The sequence below is a fragment of the Bubalus bubalis genome, chromosome 21 (genome assembly GCF_019923935.1).
Source record: "Bubalus bubalis isolate 160015118507 breed Murrah chromosome 21, NDDB_SH_1, whole genome shotgun sequence".
Classification (NCBI taxonomy): domain Eukaryota; kingdom Metazoa; phylum Chordata; class Mammalia; order Artiodactyla; family Bovidae; genus Bubalus; species Bubalus bubalis.
Window position 1 is genome coordinate 54,956,829 of NC_059177.1, and position 14,763 is coordinate 54,971,591.

General features: G+C 48.6%; 1 long non-coding RNA gene across 1 annotated transcript; it reads left to right on the forward strand.

Annotated features, from left to right (window-relative positions):
* Positions 1–2,969: 2,969 nt before the first annotated feature.
* LOC123331007 lies at positions 2,970–13,288 on the forward strand. Its single transcript, XR_006547387.2, has 3 exons — positions 2,970–3,806; positions 8,122–8,233; positions 12,748–13,288. It is a non-coding gene; the product is annotated as an uncharacterized LOC123331007 (long non-coding RNA).
* The last annotated feature ends 1,475 nt before the right edge of the window (positions 13,289–14,763 follow it).

Sequence of the window (14,763 nt, forward strand, 5' to 3'; positions counted from 1 at the left end):
GAAGAAGCAGAACACAAGCAACAAAGATTGTGAATCCTGAATCCTTCCCGAATCCTTCCCTGACCACTTCGGAAGAGCAGGGTTGGGTAGGGACTTCCCATGAGCCTGCTCCTCCGCTATGCCCAGGCCCAGCGGTTATGGGGCGACAGAGCCCCATCCCACACTGCTGACATATGAGCAGGAGGCAGTGGTTGCCATGGCAGCACGTTCAGAGATGCCCAGCCACCTCCAGTTTCAGCACCTGGAAAGGGTCAGGTCTTCGGGATGTGGAGTGGGGAGGGGAATCGCTCCCCCAGTACCCTCGTAAGCAACAAAGCCGCAGCACGGCGCCTCTCGCCAAGCCCTTTCACAAGCGTTACCGTGGAGGCTACTCACAGGGAAGCTGGGAAGTGTGTTCCCATTTTACAGATCAGAAAACGGGCTGGAGTCACTTGCCAAGCCAGTCAGTGGCAGGACTGGTATTTGAAAACAGCTCTCCGGATTTCAAAGCCTGTGCCCTCTAATAGTTGCCCAGCTTGGGGAAATGACCCGGAAGGGCTCAGAAACTCCAGAATCTCCCTGGGGGATTGGGATCGGGGGTTGGGGGGCACGTGCACTGAGTTGGCACGTGCAAGTCTGCAGCAAATATACTTGGCATTCATCTAGGAAAGCTCACACTTGCACAAACCAACAAGTAGAAAAGCTTCCAGAATATACCCATACCTGCATGCATGTAACACATGTCTACACACTCAGAGAAAACACAACAGAAGCAGGTTCACAGCAAACACGGAAGTGGGCACACACCTGTATATACGTTGTTGTTGCTCAGTTGCTTAGTTATGTCCGACTCTTTGCAACCCCACAGACTGCAGCACATCGGGCTTCCTTGTCCTTCACCATCTCCTGGAGTCTGCCCACTTCCATTGAGTCCAATAACTCAATGCCCATTGAGTCCAATGGACAAACTCCTGTCCACTGAATCGATGATGTCATCCAACCATCTTGTCCTCTGTCGCCCCCTTCTCCTCCTGCCATCAATCTTTCCTAGCATCAGGGTCTTTTCCAATAAGTTGTCTCTTCACATCAAGTGGCCAAAGTATTGGAACTTCAGTTTTAGCACTGAAGCTTTTGAACTCTGGTGGTACAGAAGACTCTTGGACAGTGAGGAGATCCAACCAGTCCATCCTAAAGGAAATCAGTCCTGAATATTCATAGGAAGGACTGATGCTGAAGCTTCAATACTTTGGCCACCTGATGTGAAGAGCTGACTCATTGGAAAAGACCTTGATGCTGGGAAAGATTGAGAGCAGGAGGAGAAGGGGACGACAGAGGAGGAGATGGTTGGATGGCATCACTGACTCAGTGAACATGAATCTAAGCAAATTCCAGGAGATGGTGCAGGACAGAGGAGACCGGCGTGCTGTAGTCCATGGAGTTGCGAAGATTTGGACATGACTTAGCAACCAAATAACAACTGTCCCATAGACGGTTGAATATTAGCCATGCTGGCCTGGCGATCACTCCAGCAATCACCCTGCCACCAGGTGCCAGCCCCCCGAGTCAGCACACGGAGGAGCAGGGCCGGGGGCTGGGCTGCACCACCTCATTGTGTTCCTGGTGCCTTGCATCTCAGAAATGCGTGCGCCATAGGAAACAAGCTTGGAGAGAGTGTCAGGAGTTACTCATGGAAATGAACATGAGAGATTCTCCTAATCATCAGACATGTATTCTGTAGTTGGATTCAGTTCTCATCGACACCTAGTCAAAAAGTTTTTTTTTTCTCCATTTGGGCCTAAGTTTGATAATGCAGCATATGCTCAAATCTGCAACCTATATCATTCCAAGTACACTGTATATCCTTCTTCTTTTTGTGATGGAAAACATACAAACTTGAGTTGATGGGAATTCCTGTATCTATAGGACCCATATGCAAAGCCATGCTAAGCAGCAAATACCTGCATGAAGTCCTGTTTTACTCATCTTAGTATAGTTCATGTACAATGTTGTATTAATGTCTGCTGTATAGCAAAGCGATTTAGTTATACATATATGTGTACATACATTCTTTTCAAAAATTCTTTTCCATTATGGTTTAATGACAGGAGACTGAAAGTAGCTCCCTTGCTGCACAGGAGGACCTTGCTGTTCACTCAGTCTAGCAGCCTGTGCCTGCTAACCTCAGCTTCCCACCTCCTTGGCAATCACAAGACTGCTCTCTCTGTCTGTGAGTCTGTTTCATAGACACGTCCCTTTCTGTCGTTATTTTAGATTCCACATATAAATGATGTCACGTGGTATTTGTCTTTCTCTTTCTGACTTGCTTCACTTGGTGCAATAATCTGTAGGCCCATCATGTTGCTGAAAATGGCCTGCCTCCATTCTTTTTGTGGCTGAATAGTACTCCACTGTGCACATGCGCCGCATCTCTGTCCATTCATCTGCTGATGGGCACGTGGGTTGTTTCCACGTCTGACTATTGTGAATAGTGCTGCTATGGGCATAGGGATGCATTTTTCTTTTTGAAATAGAGGATTGAAGAGCCTGTCACAGTTTACAGCATCCCCCCCCCAAAAAAAGAGTAGAAAACTCATTTGCAATAATATCAGGGAGTTAATAAAATATATATGAATTTTCTAGCTTTTGTGATGTTTCTGGTATTTGTCCATTTTTAAACCTCTGAAAACATATGTACTTGTATACCTAAATTTGTATTGATAATTTTGAAACCTTTGTCTTAAAGTTGTTGTTCAGTTGCTCAGGCGTGTACAACTCTGCAACCCCATGGACTGCAGCACGCCAGGCTTCCCTGTCATCACCATCTCCTGGAGCTTGCTCAAACGCATGTCCATTGAGTTGGTGATGCCCTCCAACCATCTCATCCTCTGTCGTCCCCTTCTCCTCCTGCCCTCAATCTTTCCCAGGTCTTCTCTAATGAGTCAGCTGCATTTCAGACTCTTGTTGACTATGAAGTATAAAGTTTACCCGCCACCACCCCTGAGACAAAATGTGAACACATCCCTAACACACACTAGTGCACCAGATGTATGCAAGTGTGCACACGTGTGCAGATCTGGGTGTCCACACCTGCATGTACGGAGGCAGTCTGCAAGGTTTGGGGGAGCAGGAAGGGCAGCTCTGCTTTTAGGGGGCAAGTGACCCCTAAGTCACACCTGCGACCCCACCTTTCAGAAACCGCAGTCTCAGAGACACCCTCGCAGCGGGCTCATCTCTGATAAACACGGCTGCTTTGGCTTATAATGCTGCTGACTTTCCCCCTCCCGTCTTCCAGACTTCGGAAAGCCCGGGCAGCCTTGCCTCCTCCTGCCCGATCTCGTCGGCTAATCCACAGTCAGGGTGTGAGTTGAGGGTGAATGACTCTCCCCAGCAGCATGTTCAAAAGCACTGATCATGCCAAAGGAACAGGCTGTGGATAGTGGGGTTTCGTCCTGGCAAAGGATGGCAAGTGGGATATTTGGGGAACTGCTGGCCCCGCATCACATCACAAGGCAGGTGTATCCTGTTCTCCCCGGTTTTCCAGCTGCATGTACTTTCACTTCCCCCACGCTTCTCTCTGCTTCTCTTTCTGACTGCATGTCTGCCTGGGCTCTGCCCCAGGGCCTGGCAGACCTTCCCTTTTCCTGCAGACTGTCAATCTTTTAGGCTTGATGGCCACATACAGTTCCTGTTGCAAATATTCAATGCTGTCATTGAGTGAAAGCAGCCATGCGTGCATGCGTGCAGTCATACGTCACTTCAGTCGTGTCTGACCTGTGCGACCCTACAGGCTGTAGCCCGCCACGTCCTCTGTCCATGGGATTTCCCAGGTAAGAATACTGGAGTGGGTTGCCATTCCCTTCTCCAGGGTATCTTCCCAACCCAGGGATTGAACGCGCATCTCTTATGTCTCCAGCATCGGCAGGTGGGTTCTTTACCACTAGCACCACCTGGGAAGCCCAGAACACAGCCGTAAACAGTACTCAAATGAATGAGCCTGGCTGTGTTCCAATAAAACTTTATTTACAAGAGCAGTCCATGGGCCAGAGTCAGCCCACTGGTTGGAGTTTGCTGGTCCATGGTCTAGACTCCAAGTTCCTTAAAGGCAAGGGCCTGGTTATATTTCAGCCTTCCATCTCTAAGTCTCCCTCCAAGCTTGGCTGAGACGGAGGGAAATCTCAGCGGATGTTAGCTGGCTCTGACTCGCTCTCTCCATCTGCCCTTTCAATGTCTTTCCCTCTGTCTCCCTCAACCACTGCAGTGGCACCAGGTCTCAGCTTTTCAGAATCCCAGGGCAGTCAGGCAAGGAAAAGAACCTCTCGCTCTGGCAATCAGCTAACTGAAGTCACTCTTACAGGGCTCTCAGCCAGAGAAGGAAGCCTTGCAGTTAATTCATCCTGTCTCTCAAGGCTTAACCCAACCCGGGAGAAGCGTTAAATAGAGGGGCCAAGGAAGCATCAGGGAGAGGCCATGCTGCTTCTGTAGCCGTGCTTCTGCTCAGGCATCCACAGCCCTGAACCAGGTTTTCCTCTCCTGCCATTCATCCACACACTACTGCGATATTTCCTGAGCCCCAGGATGCACTAGGCCCAGAAGGCGCAGCAAATGGTCTAACTGGAGAGACAGAAACTAACACTGGCACCGTCGCCGACACATGAAAAATAGCCCCGCAAATTGTTACTGTGCAAATGACCAGTTGAACAAGTGTTGGGGATAAGGCTTGATTCTTCCAGCAGCAGACACATTGTCCCCAGGATAAGCACTCTGGGATGGAGGCCTTTGGAGGAGAAACGGTGACCTCTCGGCAGAGGGAAGCCCAACTGGCTGGCAGGGCTGCTGTCGCCAAAATGAAAGGTGTGAACAAAGACTCCGATTTAAAAATGGGCAGAGGATCTGAACATGCGGTCTTCCAAAGAAGACTTATCGATGGCCAACAGGTACATGGAAAGATACTCAACATCGCTCATCATCAGGAAAATGCAAATCAAAGCCAGGACGGAGTGGCTATCACCCAAAAGACAAGAAACTCCAAGTGTTGGTCAGGAAGGGCGTAGAGAAAAGGGAAGCCTCGGGAGCTACTGGCGGGAGTGTAATTTGATGCAACCTCTTTGGAAAACAGGGTGGAGGCCCTCAAACAATAAAAACTACCCAGGAATACAGCAACTCCACATTTGGGTATTTATCTGAAGGAAGCAGAAACATTGATTGGAAAAGATTCCTGCGCCCCCATGTGCCTTGCAGCATTACTGACAATAGCCAAGAGTTAGAAACAGCCTGAGTGTCCATCAGTGAGTGAATGGATAAAGAAAATGTGATACTGATATGTGAGATATATATATATATTATATATATATATACATTATTGACATATCTCTGCCTCACTCACACACACACACAAAATGGAATATTATTCAGCCATAAGAAGAAGGAAATCTTGGACTTCCCTGGTGGTCCCGTGGATAGGAGTCCACCTGCCAATGCAGGGGACGCAGGTTCAATCCCTGGTCCAGGAAGACCCTACTTGCCTGGGGACAACTCAGCCCGTATGCTTAGCACCTGTGTGCCACAGCCAGAGAAACCACCCCCCTGAGAAGCCCACGTACTGCGTCTAAGAGTCGCCTATGCTTGCCACAACTAGAGGACGCCCGCACAATAGCAAGGAAGGCCCAGAGCAGCCAAAATATAAATAAATACATTTTAAAAAGAAGGAAATCCTGCCATTTACCCCTGCATGTATGGACCTCGAGGGCACTGTGCTAAGTGAAATAATCCAGAGAAAGACAAATACTGTGCGATCTCACTTATATGTGGAGTCTAAACACACAAAACTGAGCTCGTGGATACAGAGAAGAAATCAGTGGTTTCCAGAGGTGGGGGTGTTGAGAGGTGGGAGACATGAGCAAAGGGCACCAAAAGGTACAAATCTCCAGTGTGTACACTAAGAAAGTCGTGGGATGTAAGGTGTGGTGACGCATAGTTAGTAACCCTGTGTTCCATATTTGACAGTTGCTAGGAGAGTAAGTGTTAGAAGCTCTCATCACAAGAAAAGAATTGTAACTGGTGATGAAAGTTCACTAGACTTACTGCAGTGATCATTTCACAATACATACAAATATTGAATCATTATGTTGTACGCCTGAAACGGAGGCGGGAGGTAGATGGGCCCCGCAGGGTGAAGCACTTGGAGATTTCATTCCCTGTATCGATCCCTCAGATCGATACTCTGAGACAAGAATACCAAGACAGTCAGAGGAGGAGGCTGGGCCCTGCCTGGACAGAAGATAGGAGACCACATACGTTTTGTTCTCGGAGTCAGGAGAAAGAGACTACACTCTCATTCCCCAGCTACTCCTGCACAGAAAGGCCCCAAGGAGGTCAAAAGGGGAGTGATGCTAAGTCTACCTACCCATAGGCCCCTTTGGTGGAATCTGTCTTGACTGAGAGGCATGCAGGCACAAGTGGGAGGATCCTGAGATGAACCAAACATGGGCTCAGAGCCAGGCAAGGCCAGATAATTGGCCAAAGGAAACCTGGAAAAAATGCTGCATATAAGTGACTCAGAGTACCTCCATGAGGGTGCGACTGTCTGAGTTCACTTGTGTGTCCAGCCGCACGTATTCTTTTTCCTCCTAATAAACACTTGACTTGTTTCTCTCCTTTCTGTCTTTGTGGGATTTTTTCCTGCAAAGCTGAGGGGCCAGGGCCTTTATACTGACCACTATAGTCTGTTTTTGCTTGTGCACGGGCTGAGTCATGTCCAACTCTTTGCGACCCCGTGGACTGTAGCCTGCCAGGCTTCTCTGTCCATGGGATTCTCCAGGCAAGAATCCTGGAGTGGGATGCTCTGCCCTCCTCCAGGGGATCTTCCCAACACAGGGATCAAACGCACGTCTCTTGTGTTTCCTGCACTGGCAAGTGGGTTCTTGACCACTATCGCCCCCTGGGAAGCCCCACTGGTCTAGTGACTAGGATTCGATGCTGCCACTGCTGAGACCCAACCTCAGTCTCTGGGCTGGGAACCAAACCCCTGCTTCAAGCTGCTGCAGGTGAGGCCACCAGAGTTCAAAGCGAATACAGTGTTATGCGTCAGTAATATTGCCAATGGGGGTGGGGGAGGAAGGAAGGAAGGCAGGTATTGAAAAATGCACAGACTTGTCTGCAGGGAGCCAGGAAGAGCCCTGCCCAAGGGTCTGCCCCAGAGCCAGAGTCTGTGACAAGTGTCTGGGGCAGGAGTGACCTTAGAGATGGGGACATGGAGAGAGCCAGTGGGGGCGCTGTCAGGAGCTTGCCACCATGATGTCAAGTCTAAAGCACTTCAGAGATGACGATGGGATAGGAGCCTATGTTCGTGTCGAAGCTGCAGTTCCAGAGTAGTTTTCAGTTGCTTTAGTCTGGAATGCACGGTCCAGCCGGCATCCCCTCCAAGAAGGCCTCGCTGGCTCCAGCAGCCACTTGGACAAAAGCTTTATCTTTGGTGTTGATCAACACCAGAGATTTTGCTAATTCACATAATGACTTAAAAATCAGTGGTTTTTCAGAGGTGAAATCAGTGGCTTGTCAGCCAGCTTAATGGTTGCTAGCAACAGGCACTTGTTGATGAATTTGCTGTTATTGAGTGTATGTAGCTTGGCTAAAATGTTTTAGAGACACTCCCTCCCCTAGCAGGAAGAGGGGTGAGACTCCATGAGCTCTCCAGATGGCTCTGTATCCAGCCACTGATGTAGGGAGATTCTGGTTGCCTGATGGGGACTCTTAATAGTTGCAGAATGTGGCTCTGGAATATTCTTACCTCTGTCTAAGATTTATTGATTTTTTTCTTTTTAATTTTTGGCCACACCCCATAGCAATGTGGGACCTTGGTTCCCCAATCAGGCATCCAGCCCGTGCCCCCTGTAGTGGAAGGTGTACCAACCACCAGAAAGTCCCTAAGACTTCGTGAATTAATATCATGTTGCATGAACTCTTTGGGGCCTGCTTGCTCATAATTGTTGCTTAATAAATGTCACTGTAGGGCTGGAATTCTGTCCACAACTTCAGTTCCCTGTAGCCTGGTAGCCAGACTATGGGAAAGCTGCAAGCCCTCACACAATCCCTCTAAAATGAACACGGTTTCTGCATCTCACACTGACTTACGTTTCTTTGCAGTAATGACCCTAGGAGCCAGTAAGCCTGCAGCCAGGTCTTCTAACTCCCAGGCCATTGTTCTGTCCCCACCGGTCAGGAGCAGCCGAGAGGCAGGTCTGCCACCTCCTTGAAGGTATCTTCCCCCCCGACCCCAAGACCGGGCTGCTGGCCAGAAGCTCTGCCTTTAGCAAATGAGACGGCTGGGGGAGAGCAGTGCCGGATAGAAAATGCCTTCAGTTCAGTTTAGTCGCTCAGTCGTGTCCGACTCTTTGAGACCCCATGGACTATAGCACGCAAGTCCTCCCTATCCATCACCAATTCCTGGAGTTTACTCAAACTCATGTCCATTGAGTAGGTGATGCCATCCAGCCATCTCATCCTGTTACCCCCTTGTCCTCCTGCCCTCAATCTTTCCCAGCATCAGGGTCTTTTCAAATGAGTCAGTTTTTTGCGTCAGGTGGCCAGAGTACTGAAGTTTCAGCTTCAGCATCAGTCCTTCCAATGAGTATTCAGGACTGATTTCCTTTAGGATTGACTGGCTTGATTTGCTTGCAGAACAAGGGACTCTCAAGAGTCTTCTCCAAAACCACAGTTCAAAAGCATCAATTCTTCAGCGCTCAGCTTTCTTTATGGTCCAACTCTCACATCCATACATGACTACTGGAAAAACCATAGCCTTGACTAGACGGACCTTTGTTGGCAAAGTAATGTCTCTGCTTTTTAATAAGCTGTCTAGGTTGGTCATAACTTTCCTTCCAAGGAGTAAGTGTCTTTTAATTTCATGGCGGCAGTGATTCATTTCAACATCTGCAGTGATTTTGGAGCCCAGAAAAATAAAATCAGCCACTGTTTCCACTGTTTCCCCATCTATTTGCCATGAAGTGATGGGACCAGATGCCATGATCTTAGTTTTCTGAATGTTGAGCTTTAGGCCAACTTTTTCACTTTCCTATTTCACTTTCATCAAGAGGCTCTTCAGTTCCTCTTCACTTTCTGCCATAACGGTGATGTCATCTGCATATCTGAGGTTATTGATATTTCTTTCCCAGCAATCTTGATTCCAGCTTGTGCTTCATCCAGCCTGGCATTTCTCATGATGTACTCTGCATATAAGTTAAATAAGCAGGGTGAAAATTTACAGCCTTGACGTACTCCTTTTCCTATTTGTAACCAGTCTGTTGTTCAGTGTCCAGTTCTAACTGTTGCTTCCTGACTGGATACAGGTTTCTCAAGAGGCAAGTCAGGTGGTCTGGTATTCCCATCTCTTTCAGAATTTTCCACAGTTTATTGTGATCCACACAATCAAAGGCTTTGGCATAGTCAATAAAGCAGAAGTAGATGTTTTTCTGGAACTCTCTTGCTTTTTCGATGATCCAGCAGATGTTGGCAATTTGATCTCTGGTTCCTCTGCCTTTTCTAAATCCAGCTTGAACATCTGGAAGTTCACGGTTCATGTACTGTTGAAGCCTGGGTTAGAGAATTTTGAGCATTACTTTACTAGCGTGTGAAAGAAAGAAAGTGAAGTCGCTCAGTCGTGTCCAACTCTTTGCGACCCCATGGACTGTAGCCTACCAGGCTCCTCCCTCCATGGGATTCTCCAGGCAAGAGTACTGGAGTGGGTTGCCATTTCCTTCTCTAGGGGACCTTCCCGACCCAGGGATCAAACCCGGGTTTCCCACATTCCAGGCAGATGCTTTAACCTCTGAGCCACGTGTGAGATGAATGCAATTGTGTGGCAGTTTGAGCATTCTTTGGCATTGCCTTTCTTTGGGATTGGAATGAAAACTGACCTTTTCCAGTCCTGTGGCCACTGCTGAGTTTTCCAAATTTGCTGACAAATTGAATGCAGCACTTTCACAGCATTATCTTTTAGGATTTGAAATAGCTCAACTGGAATTCCATCACCTCCACTAGCTTTGTTCGTAGTGATGCTTTCTAAGGCCCTATTGACTTCACATTCCAGAATGTCTGGCCCGAGGTGAGTGATCACACTGTCGTGATTATCTGTGTTGTGAAGATCTTTTTGGTACAGTTCTTGTGTATTCTTGCCACCTTTTCTTAATATCTTCTGCTTCTGTTAGGTCCCTACTATTTCTGTCCTTTATCGAGCCCATCTTTGCATGAAATGTTCCCTTGGTATCTCTAATTTTCTTGAGGAGATCTCTAGTCTTTCCCATTCTATTGTTTTCCTCTATTTCTTTGCATTGATCACTGAAGAAGGCTTTCTTATATCTCCTTGCTATTTTTTGGAAGTCTGCATTCAAATGGGTATATCTTTTTTTTTCTCCTGTGCTTTTCACTTCTCTTTTCTCAGCTATTTGTAAGGCCTCCTCAGAAAGCCACTTTGCTTTTTTGCTTTTTTTTTTCTTGGGGATGGTCTTGCTCCCTGTCTCCTGTACAATGTCATGAACCTCCATCCATAGTTCATCAGGCACTCTTGTCTATCAGATCTAGTCCCTTAAATCCATTTCTCACTTCCACTGTATAATCATAAGGGATTTGATTTAGGTCATACCTGAATGGTCTAGTGGCTTTCCCCACTTTCTTCAATTTAAGTCTGAATTTGGTAATACGGAGTTCATGATCTGAGCCCCAGTGAGCTCCTGGTCTTGTTTTTGCTGACTGTATAGAGCTTCTCCATCTTTGGCTGCAAAGAATATAATCAATCTGATTTTGGTGTTGACTGTCTGATGATATCCATGTGTAGAGTCTTCTCTTGTGTTGTTGGAAGAGGATGTTTGCTATGACCAGTGCGTTCTCTTGGCAAAACTCTATTAGCCTTTGCCCTGCTTCATCCTGTACTCCAAGGCCAAATTTGCCTGTTACTCCAGGTGCTTCTTGACTTCCTACTTTTGCATTCCAGTCCCCTATAATGAAAAGGACATCTTTTTTGGGTGTTAGTTCTAAAAGGTCTTGTAGGTCTTCATAGAACCATTCAACTTCAGCTTCTTCAGCATTACCGGTCGGGGCATAGGCTTGGATTACCGTGATATTGAATGGTTTGCCTTGGAAATGAACAGAGATTGTTCTGTCGTTTTTGAGATTGCATCCAAGTACTGCATTTCAGACTCTTTTGTTGACCATGATGGCTACTCCATTTCTTTCTAAGGGATTCCTGCCCACAGTAGTAGATATAATGGTCATCTGAGTTAAATTCACCCCTTCCAGCCCATTTTAGTTTGCTGATTCCTAGAATGTCGACATTCACTCTTGCCATCTCCTGTTTGACCACTTCCAATTTGCCTTGATTCATGGACCTAACATTCCAGGTTCCTATGCAACATTGCTCTTTACAGCATTGGATCTTGCTTCTTTCACCAGTCACATCCACAACTGGGTATTGTTTTTGCTTTGGCTCCATCCCTTCATTCTTTCTGGAGTTATTTCTCCACTGATCTCCAGTAGCATATTGGGCACCTACTGACCTGGGGAGTTCCTCTTTCAGTGTCCTATCATTTTGCCTTTTCACACTGTTCATGGGGTTCTCAAGGCAAGAATACTGAAGTGGTTTGCCATTCCCTTCTCCAGTGGACCACATTCTGTCAGACTTCTCCACCATGACCCGCCCGTCTTGGGTGGCCCCACCAGCATGGCTTAGTCTCACTGAGTCAGACAAGGCTGTGGTCTGTGTGATCAGATTGGCTAGTTGTCTGTGATTGTGGTTTCAATGTGTCTGCCCTCTGATGCCCTCTCGCAGCACCTACCGTCTTACTTGGGTTTCCCTTACCTTGGATGTGGGATATCTCTTCACGGCTGCTCCAGCAAAGCACAGCCCCCACCCCTGACCTCGGGCATGGGGTATCTCCTCTTGGCCACTCCAGCACTGCACAGCCTTGGGCTCCCTGAATTCTAAGAGAGACATATGTGTTGGAGATCCATCTTCTTTGCATATCTGCAGTCACCAAGGGCCTTCCAGTGCTACCCTCCACAACCCAAACCCCAGGCACAAGGGTCCTCTGGAGCTTGTCTGGGCATCTCCTGCCCTCCAAGGCGACAGAGGATGAGATAGGTGGATGGCACCATCAACCTAATGGACATGACTTTGAGCAAATTCTGGGAGAGAGTGAAGGACAGGGAAGACTGGCATGCTGTAGTCCATGGGCTCGCACAGAGTCAGGCACGATTGAGTGACTGAACAACAAAGTTTTTGAGGGTCGAGGAAATAGGAAGTCCAGAGAGGAGGAGGAGGGAACAAATCTGTTTCTCACCAACACTCCCCATGCCCACCTGGATCAACAGCAGATCCAGGGAACTCCCTGGCAGTCCAGTGGTTAGGACTCCAATCTTTTGCTGCCTAGGGCATGGGTTCAGTCCCTGGTTGTGGAACTAAGACCCCACAACCCACAAGGCATGGCAAAAAAAAAAAAAGCAGATCCATAGATCTGCTGGTGGAGACGGCGCTCCTGCTGGACACTCTTTAGAAGTGCAGTTTAGAGTGACTGTCGGGAGGAGCTGAGGCTTTAGAAAGATGGGCTTTTCCAGAAAACTCTGCCACTCCTGAGACTGGGAGCGGTGTGGGGTGGAGGGGGGGCGGGGGGGACGGCGGGGGGCGGCCAGCAGAAATGCCTGGGGCCTGGGCTGTAAATTTGTTATTAAAAACTCCTTGTGTTGTTAATTCATTTACTCATGTCCCTCTCTCCCATCTAGACAATAAACTCCATCAGCCAAGATGATCAGTCCTGTCAACTACTTCACGGCCACAGCACACGGTACACACTCACTAAATACTTGCTGAATGAATGAATGATGGACGGGAAGCAGATGAAGAGGGTACAGTTGCTATCCCCTGGTGGCTCTGCCCTGGTGAGAGTCTCCCTGCTGAGTTTCCTCCTCTGCGAGGTGACAAGACCTCATGGGGCTGCCCTGGGGGAAGGAGACCTGAAGCCCTTGGGAGTTGGAAGGGGCTGAGCAGAAAGCAATAATGACCACAATGTCCAAAGACATTCTGGGGCATCTCAGACCTGCCTTAGAGATTTGGAGGAGCAGGAACAAGCTCTTGTGGGCACGTGCTCTGTGTCAAGCGCTCGGTGGACCTTGTCAAGTGCACACATCCCGCCGCACTCCCTGCAGCTGTGGAGGAGGCCTGGCTGTGCTCCTGGTCAGAAGGTGACACCAGGCCTGTCTTCATCTGTGACAACAAGAATAGAAGACACCCTGACTCTGCACGAGAAGGGCGCCCCGTAACAAAGGTAAGGACTATGGTTATCTCCATTTGAAAGATCAAAACGTAGGATCAGAGCTTGAAGGCACTTGCCTAAGAAATGTATGTTGTTCAGTTGCTAAGTCCTGTCCTACTCTTTGCGACCCCATGGACTGCAGCATGATAGGCTCTTCTGTCCTTTACCATCTCCCGGAGTTTGCTCAGACTCGTGTCCATTGAGTTGCTGATGCCATCCAACCTTCTCATCCTCTGCCGTCCCCTTCTCCTCCTGCCTTCAATTTTTCCCAGCATCAGGGTGTTTTTCAATGAGTCGGCTCTTTGCAACAGGTGGCCAAAGCATTGGAGCTTCAGCATCAGTCCTCCCAGTGAATATTCATGGTTGATTTCCTTTAGGATTGACTGGTTTGATCTCTTTGCAGTTCAGGGGACTTTCAAGAGTCTTCTCCAACAACACAGTTGAAAAGCATACTTTAAATGTATGGGACAGAATCAGTCCAGGTCCATCTGAGATCAAAGCCCTGCCTCTCCCTGGAGCAGCCCCCTGAGCCCTATTTCTGGTCAGCCAGAGGAAGGCAGGGGAGCCAGGAATCCTGATTGCCTCCTGGCACCGAAGGCTGTGCCTTCCTCTCCGTGTGCAGAAAGCAGAAGAGCAGGACGCTGGCTGAGCCTGCCGAGCAGTAAACACACACCAGCATTCCCTTAATGGCCTGGAGCCATCTGTGCTCCTGAGCCAAACTTCCACTCCCGTGACAACCCCAACACAAAGGCAGACCAGGAAGCTCCCCCCTCGGGGAGGCTGAGTCTGGGCCAGAGGGGGGGCGGCGAGGCTGGGCCCCTGTGTCACCTCACCCTCAGGGGCCCCCTGCACAGACGGCGCATTTTAATCCAGAGGAGGAAAGTGAGGCTCAGAGAGGGGGTGGCCCTGCTCAGTGTCCACCCACAGTCTGAACCCCGAGTCCACAGGCTTTCTAGTTGCCGCATTGCCCCTCTTAGAAAGAGAATCATTTTAAAAATATAAAAGGGCCTCCCGCTGCTGTAGCGGGAGAGAATCCAGCTGCTGCTGTAACTATAACTGATGAAACTTCCATCGTACGCTGTGCTTGGCAGCCCACTCGGGTCTTGTTCATGTCCTACTGTTCCCTAACATTTGTTCAGTTTCGACCCGTTTTTTCACGCCCGTTTCCTTGTTGGTGCTACTCACTCACTCTGCGAGGTGGGTGTCTAGTCACGTGTACTGGGAGCTCAGCCGCTCATTTGTGTCCGAATCTTTGCCACCCCTTGAACTATAGCCCGCCAGGCTCCTCCGTCCCTGGGATTTTGCAGGCAAGAATACTGGAGTGGGTTGCCATTTCCTTCTCCCGGGGTCTAGCCATAGTCCCATTTTACAGAGGAGGATACTGAGGCCCCAAGAGCCTAGGAGAGTTTTCCAAGGTTACTCGGCTAAGAAGTGATGGAGACAGGATTTGAACCCAGACAGAAAACCAGGCCCATTCTTTTAACCA